This window comes from Thermobia domestica, chromosome 8, assembly GCF_964235325.1.
Source record: "Thermobia domestica chromosome 8, izTheDome1.hap1.1, whole genome shotgun sequence".
Taxonomy (NCBI): Eukaryota; Metazoa; Arthropoda; class Insecta; order Zygentoma; family Lepismatidae; genus Thermobia; species Thermobia domestica.
In genome coordinates this window covers 13,973,555-13,986,215 of record NC_137461.1, presented here as the reverse complement: position 1 = coordinate 13,986,215, position 12,661 = coordinate 13,973,555, and the positions used below count along the sequence as shown (strand labels likewise).

Genomic DNA, 12,661 nt, shown 5'->3' with positions numbered 1-12,661 from the left:
ACTGCCCATACTGAAACAGAACCATCCCATGCTTTACAGTTTGGAGCAGACAGCTTGTATCATAGGCCTGCGACGGTGTTCTCCATACGTAAACACGACCGGTTGTTGGGAAAAAGATGAAGGTCGATTCATTGGACAACACTACGTGTTTCCACTGCTTATGAGTCCACGACTTGTGGTCCTTGCACGACTGGATACACCTCCGCGGTTTTACTGCTGTGACGAGAGTTTTGGTGATAGCGGCCCTGCCATGAATTTTCATTTTATGAAGTTCTCGTCGTACTGTTTCGATGAAACCGGGTTCTGTAGGCCGGAATTGAGTACAGAGTAATTTGCATTGCAGTGGTCGTCTTTTTAGCTGGTACAATCCGTTTTAATGCCCTTCGGTCCCTATCTGACAGAATTGTCCTTCGACTATTGTTGTGCTTTGCAGACGTCGTTTGCCCATGAATTGTGTATGCCCTCGTTACATTGGACACAGTGCCTTTCGATATCCCCACAATATTCGCCAGTGTTGCTACTAACGCTTCAACCAGAGGAGAACCAACGATCATGCCTCTTTGGAAGTCTGTCAGGTCGCCAATTTTACCGCACCATTTTCACTCCATGATACTCACAGGTGAATTGGTTACTGCTGAAGGAAGGGAAAGGTCCACATGGCACATTGAAAACAAAAAACGATCGGCAACCGCAACACGTGTTGTACAGTGGAGGGCCAAACTTACGTGTCCTGTATGAAGTGTTTTTACATTTTCTTGTCAAACCCCTGTATCTAAGGAAAATCTACGTCAGCTTCATTAGAAATTCGTTAGTATTAAAGTCCAAAGCAGCAGTGTTCTTTTCTTTAAAACAAATTGTTTAAAACTTGTTTTAAACAAGTGATTTTCTTCAAAGCAGATTTTATATAAGTTTCAAACATTTTGTTGTATATTTTGTTTTAAATACATGTTTATTTTATTTTATTTTTGTAAACAAATCTGTCAGAGAAAGAAAATTGTCAAAAAGTGGTCCCCATTAAGATGACAGTTTCCTTCCGTGTGAATGTTTTGATCTCTCGTGTCTATAGCAGGTCTATGTTGTGATCTACAATTTACTTTCTCTTCTTTCCCCTTGGTTTTAGAGATTATTGTATTATTTAAATGCTTATCTGTTAACTTGTATTATTTAAATGCTTATCTGTTAACTTGTATTATTTAAATGCTTATCTGTTAACTTGCGAGAAAATGTCGTACTTGAAGGTTGGACTACTTGTAGAACTGATATTAAAAATAAGTAAATGAATTACCATGAAAACAAGTTTTTGTGTTGTATTTATTAAAAAATATCTTTAGATAGAATGTTCGGGTCACAAGTGATTAAAGCCCATTTTCCAAGTTTTCCAACTATAAATGATGCCATTCTTGTTGAATCAGAGATAAACCATTAATTGAAGATCAAGTGTCTGATTTTTAAAAGCAAATGCTTAAAATTAGGAGTTTCGAAGAAGTTTTCAGTTTGTGGTAATGGTGTGGTGTGGTATAGAGTCTATGTGTCACTCGCATACTTGACCTTTTTTTTATCTGTGGGACCATGAATGGAGAGAACCATCAAGCTATGTTGCAGGACAAGTGATCCCCCTCATTGATAACTCCAGAAGGAGAAATTCCAACATATTTCTAAACAAATACCTTGCATTCTTCTCGTTCACCTCAACCATAGGTTGGTGGTTAATATTACAAGTTTAAAACTTTTCTCTCCCTTGAGAAAGCTGTTTTATACTTTGATAATATCTTTTCTTGGAAACTGCATCTATATATTTTATCCTTGGTCTTCCTCTTCCTGCTTTTATTCTGCCTTCCTTTCTATCAACACGGTGATCCAATGGGAGTGCCAAATAAGATGGTTAAGCATGCTGTTTCTTCTTTTTCCTATTATCTTCATGATCTGTGGTTCTTCATTAGCTTCCCTTAGTACGTCTTCATTTCTTTTTGCTTTCGGTGCATGATATGCGCAGCATTCTGCGTCAACAGCACATTTCAAATGCTTTCAGCTTGGATATTTAAGCTTTTCTCAATATCCAAGTCTCAATATCCAATATCAATATCCGAAGAGCTCCACGCTCCATACCAGGGTTCTAATAAATCGTTTTCGGAAGTTCAACTACACATTTCTTGATGTTATTTGTCCTTTTTTTTCTACTGAATGCTTGTTTAGCCTGCGCAATTCTGGAACTTACGTCTTTTTCACTTTTTCCTTCTGAGGATATTAGACTTCTTAGATAGGGGAGCATCTTAAGGTCTTTGATATTCTCTCCCTTTAGCAATACGTTTGCCCCTTCCTTCCCGGCTTTTGTGCACTATCACTTTGGTTTTCTTCTTATTTAACTTCATTTTGCATGTTTTTTCCAGTTGGTCCTCCAAGTTTGAAAGTGCTTCCTGGTAGTGCTTTTCGCTCTCCGATATCAGTGTTATGTCATCAGCAAACTTTATCGTGCTGAATACCTGTCCACTTACTTTTACGCCTTTCTCGTTTTTATCTATGAATTCTTTCATAACCTCCTCTATATAGACGTTGAACAGGAGTGGTGAAAGTCCAAATCCTTGCCTTCCGTGGTCCTTTCCTCTTCGGGATAGGGACCAATATGCTTTTCTCGAAGTCCCTTGTATTTTTTTACGAGATGTACATTTCATTAATAGGACTAAATACTTTCGTCTTTGTTGCTATTTCGATATTCTTAATAACTTCCATTGGTATTTGGTTTATTCCTCGGGCCTTACTATGTTGTATTCTTTTTAAAGCATTGTCAAGTTTGCACTGTAAAATTAATGGTTGTAATTAATTTTCATCGACGTTTTCTTCCCTATCTTTTCTTCGTTCACTTTATCTCCTTTGTAGAGGTCTTCCACCTGATGTACTCCTTCCATCTTGTTATCTGCTCGTCTTCTATTAGCGTTGTCCCGTTCTTGTCAATGATAATGTCTATGCGTTTCTTTTTCTCTCTGAACTGTTTTCTAACCTTTCTATATACCGTTTCTGTATTGCTTTCGACTATATGTTAATTAATTTCCTTGCACGTTATTTACCCAGTTTTCTATATTCTTCTTTACTTCTCTGTTGATGTGATTCCTGCACCTTCTGTGTTCTTCTTCGTTGTTATCTTGAACTATTTTCTTTTGTTCTTCATTTCCGATTTTTCTACTGTTATCCAGGGTTTATATTGGGTTCTCGGTTCTTATCCTATGTGTTCGTCGGCTGCTTTTATAAGTCCTACTTTCATGGCGTCTCATTTCGTTTATATCATCACTCGTTAAACCTACATTAGACGTCTCCCTGTCTGCCGCTGTTGCAAATTTCCTCTTCGTGTTTCCATCTCTTCCTAGCTTGATTGTGTTCCATCTTTTGATTGATGCTCCCACTCTTTCCTTCTTTAGTCTTTCTTCATAAAAACTAAATTATGGTCAGAATCAACGTCTGCACCTGAGTAACTCTAACTGTTTTTCACTTGATTTCTAAATACTTGTCGAACCATTATATAGTGTATTTGGAATCTCTCTTTGTCTACCGGTCTTGTCCATGTGTATCTTCTTCTTAGTGATTGTTCGAAGATCGTATTTGTTACAGTCAGGTTATGACCTTTGCAGGACTCAACTAAGCGTGCACCTCTCGCATTCCTTTCTTTTAGGCCGAAATTCCCCGTCACATTATCTTCTTTTACTTCGCCGATTACTGCGTACCAGTCACCAATGATGATTAAATTGTCCTGGTCTAGAACTTTTATCAATACTTCTATTTGTTCATAGGTTTCTTCTACTTCCACATCTGTGTAGCCTGGTGTGGGCATATATAGTTGGATTATCATGCTATTCCTCGGTTCTGTTCCTACCTTCATCATTACTACTCTTTCATTGTATCTCCAGTTGTCTGTAACTTTCTGTCCTATCTTCTTATTCTGGACAAAACCGACTCCAGCTGTATCGGTTACAGCTCCTGAATAAATCATTCTGAAGTATCCGCTCCACATGTCTCCTCTATCAGGCCAACAAACTTCGCTAATTTGCAAGGTAACTATCTTCGTGCGTTCCATTTCTTTCATCACATTTTCCAGTTTCCACACTGTAACAACCATCGTACATTCCATGTTACTATCCTGCAGTTGTTTCGTTTGATGACGACTGAGGAAGCCTAGCTTTACATCCCTCTACTGCCTTGGGCGACCCTCTGTGAATTAGTAGCTTGGTATGCGCTTACATTACGCTTTCTTATTTTTCTTTTCATGTTATTTTCTAGGAGCTGAGAAACATGATGGTGTCCTAAGTTCTTCCACCTGGCAGTGAAACAGCCAAAGAGGATATCTTGTCCCTACCTGTTTTGGTTCACATCTGAGCCTTGCCAATATCATCTTCAGCCTCAGTGTGGTAATGGTAGAACTACTCCCCAATCCCATAGTATCTCTTTTCGTCTGGCTTCTATCCCTAAAGACCTGTCCGACATGGGAACCACTCCGATAGCGAAGCTATCTGCTGCGTAGCTCTTGGGATCATTAGAGCACGCATTATGTAACACGAAATATTAGCTTAACCCCTAAAAGCATAATTACGAAACTTTCAGAAGAAGTAACTCCAAAATTACTTCTTTTAGGGTTAAAATAACCACAAAGGTATTTCTAGTAAAATTCTAGTGTCAAATCACGTAAAATGAATCTCTTTGCATTTCAAATTCTTAAGACTAATCTAAGATGGCTGCCATGATGCCTGATAGCACCATCTGATATTTAAGAACAGTGGCGGCCGGTGGATTGTGGTTTCGGGTGTTGCAGTACGAACGATAAGAGAAAATGAAATGAAATGAAATCTTTGAGTTTTACGTCCCACGGTTATGCCGGTTAGGCTAAAGGAGACGGTGATGATGAGTGATGAATGAAATGGTGGAATGAAGAAAGTGGGAGGAAACGGGAGAACCCCGAGAAAACCCACGCACACGGTGTTTGTCCACCACAAAGTTCACTTGGCGGGGGCTGGGATCGAACCCGGGACCCCAAGCACCAGAGGTGAACGCTCTACCACTGAGAATGATAAGAGACAGAAGATATAAAGTAGACTCTAACTAATCAGCATAACTTTAGATGCAAATGCTATGTTACATGTTAAATTAAATAAAATTCTGTTTTTAAAAAATAAAAAATGCAGATCATTTTATCCGATTAACCACCTTAATTAATTAGTAAGTTCATTCTCCTCTCTTTGATTGAAGCAAATCTGTCTAATACATGCTGGTTGAACTCTAGTATTCTTATTGTCAAGTCTTTTTCGATGGAAAGTATAACCAATGGTGATAACCTTTCTTGGGACATTCAATTCCTTTGAAAGTGTCAATTATTTCTCATGTGGAAAAAAAATTCATCTTTTGCTGACGCCATAGGTACTGTTAATAATAATTTCAAAGCTTTGTAGATTTACTAAATATTTTTTCTAGATTATTGCGAACGATTCACTCTAGCAAACTCAGTCCTTGACAGTGATCCAAATTCCTCTTCAGCGTTGACTAAAGAGAGTTCGTAGCAGAGATTAGTGTTATAAAAAAATGTACATTAAACACATTTTATTCACATTTTATCCAGGAAAATTTAAAATAAATTAAGGAAATATATCTGGTGCAAACAACACTACTGCATAAGATATCCTGTAAATTTAAACTGGATTTTTTTTCGAACACTCTTCTGAATTGCCCTTTGCTTGTTTTGTCTAAGCCTTAATTGCAAATTTTTCCTCAGTTGAAAGCTGGTCAATGTTTTTTGTAAGTTATTTACAGAAGTCATGGTATACAATTCATTCAGAATTTGTAGGTTATTTACAGAATTAAAGCACACACAATAAAATTAAACCTAATAATTAAAAACCGAAACAGCTGATACAAAATAGGTACTGGTATATGGATTCCGAATGTCACATATTCATACACCAACACACACACATGTGCGTAAAAGAAAAAAAACTACATTCCAAATCATCCGTCTTGCTTGTTACGTAATGCACGATGAACACAATATACTTCCACATGAGGCGAAACAATGCCTACCAATGTGATATGTTCTGGAAAGGAAACCTCGAAACCCGCCAAATGAAGGATCAGCATGTAACAGAAGCCAAAAAATCAAAGAACAGCACTTCCACTTCTACACCCAGAAATGTTAATTGGGAGGGGTCCAAAGTATTTGAGGGAGGTCCAATACGTCTACATAATATGGAACTTATACTGCACTCGAAAAGACGATTAGTAATTCTTACTTACTGTCACCTATATTTTTAGAAAAAATGATAGAACGATTATTTTTATAAGAAAAGAAGAGTACATGATGAGGCATAAAATAAAATATTTAGCATACATCAATCGTTTCTGTGTTAAGAAAAAGTATAGTTTATTAAGAAAGTCTACAAATGTTAGCCAAGATTCGAAATTTTTGGGAGGTCCGGATCCGGTGGACCCCCTAATGGCTACGCCCCTGAGCATTGCTAATTAGTCCCAAATTCAATGTGGCGTTCCCCATCATACAGTTTTATGTGGAAATTACCAAGAGTATAAAATATACTTATTTTATAAAAGAAATACGTTTATACTAAAAGACTATCCACAGAGGAGGGGGGGAGCGATTCTACATACTTACTTATTAATATTTGATTCACAAATCACTGTAGAAGAAGCCTTCATTATCAATATAAGCTAAGAATTAACTTGTAAATGTGGGTCAACTTTCATTTGTTTTCTCCTCTACTAGATATTTTCTTTCTTATTTTGTAATTTTACAATCACTTTTTTTAATTGTCATTATATTGATTTGCTTCAGTATCGTCCCGTAATTTAAAAATATGAATGCATAAAAACAAATTCCATTTGTTAACTGCTAGTGAAAGAAAATTCAGAAATCTTATTTAGTGTGAAAAACCTCCTCGTTCACTGGAAATCGTGCTGTGTTGCAGGAGCACTGCAACGACCAGTCCCTTTAACTTCTGAGATAGGGGAAAGGAGACTTAACATTTGCTCCAATTCCCGCGCTGAAGGAATCTGGTCGTTGCATGCTCGCTGCAACACAATGTAAATTAGAGACTATGTGACGGGTTATTTTTCGCTTTTTAAAATGGATTAACGGAACGGACAGTTACAGAAGTAAAAAAATATGTTATTTAAAGTGTATATATGCAAGTATTAAAAAGTATTTTTTCTGTTCTTTACTACTATTAATTATAATATTTTTTCTTGAAATACTTTGGTCGTTGCGCAACGCTGCAACACTAACATTAGCCGCCACTGTTTAAGAACACTTACAAGTGATATCATTGTCCCTCAACCCAATCATAACACACACAAGAGCGGAGAGGAGTTTTGCTTCACTATGTATATTGATAGATTGTGTGAAATGTTCATAGTGGGTAGATTTTAAAATCTATATAAAACCTTATTATAAAGGTAACCAAGAAACTTCTTTCGCTTTTTTTGGAGGTCTGTGTTCAATCGGCCTTCACATTGTGAGTTGAATGCGAATATGGACATAAGACGAAGATAAGTTGTTGGTATAGGTTATCCAGCATTATACCTGGTTGTGGCAGTTCAGTTACACCGTGAACTTGGGTAAGGACAAAGTAAACATGGGACAAACACAGAGCATCATAAGGGCATGCATGCTGTACGAGTTCAAACTGGGGTCAAGCGCCGTTGCAAAGATTTGCGAGGTCTTTGGCGAGGGTGTCATGACTACGCGGACAATTCAGCGTGATCTAACAAGTTTAAGGACGGTGACGAAACACTCGAAGACGCACCACGTGCCGGAAGACCAATACATACAGAACATGAAGATCTTCAGGTAGCAATTGAGGCCAACAGTGGCCAGATATGTCTGCAACTGGGACTACAATTCAGTGTGAGTTGGTAAATCATTCGGCAGCACCTCCATCAACTTGAGAACCACTACACGTTTGGTCGATGAGTGACACATGATTTGATTCCGAACCAGAAGGCAACTCGAACAGAAACTTGTGTTTCTTTGCTGTTTCGTGTGAGCAAGGAACCATTTCTGTACAGGGTGTTGACATGTGATTAGAAGTGGGTCCTGTACGGAGCTCCTCGGAACCGTCATCATTGGTTAGCATCTCATGAACCGGTTGCAAACAGCCGAAACCAGAACTGCATCAGTAGAAAGTTCTTCTCTGTGTATGGTGGATTGCAGCATCATGCATCGGGAGCTGCTACCATCTCATGAAAATATCGATGTAGTTGTGTGCTGTCAGCTGTTCAGCCATGTTCAAGAAAACCAAAAACTCTGGAGCTAGCAATTCTGAATCGCTAACGGGTCCTCCTGTCACAAGAGAACGCTAAAGAACCACGTGGCTAGAATGAAACGGAGCACCATTCTACGCCTTGGATGGGAAACACTATTGCATCCGACTTACTCCCCGGATATTGCACCGTCCGATTATCACCTGTTCCATAACTCGGAGAATCATCTTAAAGGACGGAGTTCAAATCCCTACTAGAGGTGCAAAATGCAGTTGATACATTGTTCGCTTCACGGCCCAGCACATTCTACCGCGATGATATCCATGTCCTTCCAGAACGTTGGCAGAAGGTCATCGATGCTGATGTGGACTTTTTTGGTGCCTCAGGTATGTCTTAAGTGACATATCAATGTTCGGGTGAAAAAGAGACAGAACTTTTTTGTTTATACAACCAACAAAGTACTTTTATGAGAGGTACTAGTAAGAGGGTGTAATAAAACGCTGTAATACTGTGTTTTTAAAGCAGCCATAATGTGAAGCAGCCATATCACTTGTTTCTGTTGATATGTGTTCATTGTGGTATTAAAATGTTTGCATTTGAGAAGTTTACCAGGCTACAACAACATATTTACCCAGTAACGATAAAAAGTGAGCGTATTAGTTTAACTATGTTTCTGTATCTAGTTTAGAAAATATATTGGGTTGATTTTGTTTTTAATAACACTTAAATTTCAGACCATTAATCCAGATGCTACAAAAAATACAGACGAAGACTTTTCTGGAAAAAAGCTTATTCATCCTCAGGTACTAACCACATAATAATAATAATTTTGCTATTGTTACATTGTGCGTGCAAATTAAGATGTACCGTTATGAGGAATGATGCATATATCTGTTTTGTAATGCACATTTACGACGGCAGAAATACAGCATAACTTTCGTTTGGAGAATTAAAATAGAAAGTAATTTTTCTACAGGATTAAAATAGGATTTTTGTTATATGCTTTAGAACGAATGATACTAACTAAGAAAACATTTTGGAGTTTTCAAACCTATTCATTTCTTTCATAGACTTAAAATTATGTTTGGAAGATACTTACAAAGTAAAGTGTAAACAAGAGAGAAAAATAAAAATAATTGTTATTGGTTCTTGTACTTACACTGGGAATAAAAATGGCGAATTTCAATGCTGCGTACGGATCCATGTAAATAGACGTTTAATTTGTCTCAAGACAAATATAATGCTTTAGGAGCAGAATAAGAAATTTGTTTTGAGCTTAGCAAACTAAGAAGAATATTTGAAAACTTTGTAGTAATTTTGGTACATTGAAACTTAACTTTTGTATGTTTGTTTTAGTTCGTTGTAAAATTAAAATATGTGTAAAGTATATTATTATCACCAGGAAGAAAAAGTGAAACACGTGAAGGAAAATCTGGTTTTTCTTCGCTTTGTGTAGGAGTAGGGAAATGACCTGCATTCCCAGATTAATTCTTTCGCTGATTTAAGATATGTCCATTTTCAGTACTACTGGACTTTTTTTTTTTTTTTGGAAGAAAGGTCAATTCAAAATCATATCTTTATAATTTTTTTTTATTAAAAGTCGGTAATTTTACCATGTGCCGTAAATATCTACCAAAAAAGGAGTATTTTTTGGAATGTAAGCAGCTAGATACCTAGGTAATGTAACGGTTTTTGCAAAATGTTTAGCATCACTATTCCACACAGTTTTGTCACCCAGCTATTACGAAATCTGCGAAAAATCTAATATGATTAAGATAAAATCTACCAAGCAAATAATCTTTGAAAATTCACGTTAACTGTATTTGAGAAAAAAATCTAGATATCTAGGTGTTTATATTGAGATAAATGTAACGAACCGATCAGACAATTATCAAACCTTTAACATTAAGAGTTGTTCAGTTTTCAGCTAAATTCCTAAGAATCACTTACTATAATTTTTCTCCACTTTATATTTATTTCTTTTTTATGTTAATATCTGATTTTCTACTGAGTTGACATGTCTTACATTTCCTTCCTCTTTATTGTATATATACTTTTATACAGGGAACATTCTCCTCACCATGTTACTACATGACATGTAGGCTATAATGAAATGATTTTTTATTTCTCCAAATCCCTTTCCATGTCATACATACCTTTTCCTATCAAAAACATGAAGAATAACACTAAGATGTTTCATTAATTTATTCTATACTCTTTACTATAATAAAATTGTTTGTCACTACTTTCCTTACCCTTTTCAAGAACGACTCAGGAGCCTCGTTCCTTTTCAGTATTCGCGATATATGACTAAGAATTGTAATGTAAAATTACGTTAAATTATACGATATTTGGAAAATAATGAATCGTATGGTTTTTCGAATATCATAATATATTTTGCTGTTTTGTTGTTGTATGCTAGAGCCAATACAAGAAATGTTTTAAATATTACCAAGAACAGAAATAGGTTTGATATAGTATGATATTAGTTACATTTCTAATTACTAGGAAATTTACAATTCAATTATTCGTTTTAAGTTAAAAATTTATACAAGTTAAAGCTTGAATTTGCCTTACCTTTATATTTTAGGTAGATGTTCAAATGATCCCTAACATTATATATGTTTACAATGTTGTAATCTAAAGTAGTTTTGCCCATTAAATGATTTGTAACCTCTCACATAATATGGTTGAATCATAATTTATCATTTCGATAATATAATTTGGTTAAATCTTGTAAACAAATAAGAATTAACTTAATGGACAGTTACAAACAACTCTAACTGGGATCCCCAACCATATTGCTAGATTTTTTTGGAAAGTTACCAGAACAGCACTAATAACTTCTATGAAGGAACTGCTATCAGACTAACTAACTAACTAACTAACTCTATGGCCTATGGAACCCGGAGGTTCAGTGCCGCGTTCACAAAAGCTCTCCACTGACTTCTATCCTTAGCTAATTGCATCCAGTTTCTACTTTGTATTCCTATCTCTGCGAGATCCATCTTAATATTGTCCTCCCATCTGCGCCTAGGTCTTCCTAATGGTCGTTTTCCTATGGGTCTACCAGTCAAGACTGCTATCAGACTTCCACATTGAATTCTATTCCCTTCAATAAGAATGACAAATATAAAGTGCAAATGCAAGGATCATAACTTAAAAGATAATGTTGTTCAATGGGTTGAATTGTAAGGATCTATTGCAAAGTGCTAAGTAAAAGATTCATTTTCTTGAGTGGAAAAGTGAATAAGTAGCTAGTACACTGGAATAACCTTTCGCTACTAGTCACCTGAGATTATTTATTAGGCAGAACTATGCAAATATAATAAAATAGAATAGAATATTTTTATTGTCGTTAAGTCTGTTTACAGACAATAGACAACGTCAAATGCAGTTTTACAACTATTTTTTTAAATCTCTATTTCAATATACTCTTATCTTCTTCAAATTCTTTTATATTATAATATGGTACAGTAATTAACCAATCATATAGTTTGTTTTCAAAATGAGTGAGCGGTAACTTTTGGATGTCTATTGTTACCCTATTCATAAATTTTGTACCCTGTATTGCATAGCTAATTTTAATTTTTGTTAGCCTGCTGTATGATACATCAACTTGTTTAGCATATCTTGTGTTGTATGAATGAATACCCTGTCTACGTTTCACATCTGACATGTTTTGTTTTACATAAACTAAAACTTAATATATGTACAAATTTACAACAGTCATAATTTTCAACTTACAAAATAATGGTTTACAGAGTTCCTTGTATGCCCACTGATTATTCTGATGAATTTTTTTGTAGTAACAGAACCTCATTTATGTAGTTACTGCTCCCCCAAAACAATATTACATATTCTAAGGTACTCTGAAGAAAGGCAAAATAGGCTGATCTTATATAGTTGTTCCGTACAATATCTCTTAAATTTCGTATTAAACTTATTGTTCTTGAAAGTTTTTCACATACATATTCTACATGTGCCTTCCATGTTAACTGCCTTTCGAGAATAATGCCAAGAAAGTTCACATTATTTGACATTTCCGGACATTCATTTAATGAAAATACTTCCTGAGTAGTCTTATGTTCATTGAGAAGAAATCCGTTTGCCTTGAACCATTCCTTAGTTTCTATAAAAAATTTCTCATTCATTTGCATTAGATCTATAAAGTTATTGCTAGTGTTTAGAAAGGTTGTGTCGTCAGCATAGAGAAAGGATTTAGCTGAGATATTTAGTGGTAGATCATTTATCATTAATATAAACAATAGCGGCCCCAGTACAGAAACTTGGGGAACCCCATGTTTTATTTGAATACTATCAGATTTCATTCCATTAACACTAACAATCTGAGTATGACCTTCTAGGTATATTTAAAAAAGTTCAGACTCTTACCTTGAAAACCATAGCATTC

At 35.8% G+C, this 12,661-nt stretch overlaps 1 long non-coding RNA gene across 1 annotated transcript in view; it reads left to right on the top strand.

The window, feature by feature from the left end:
- LOC145692693 (uncharacterized) overlaps positions 1-9,496 on the top strand; it is a 32,109-nt gene extending 22,613 nt beyond the window's left edge. The window contains exon 5 of the long non-coding RNA XR_014132627.1: positions 8,982-9,496. This is a non-coding gene — a long non-coding RNA (uncharacterized LOC145692693). The remainder of the gene's footprint in view (positions 1-8,981) is intronic.
- The last annotated feature ends 3,165 nt before the right edge of the window (positions 9,497-12,661 follow it).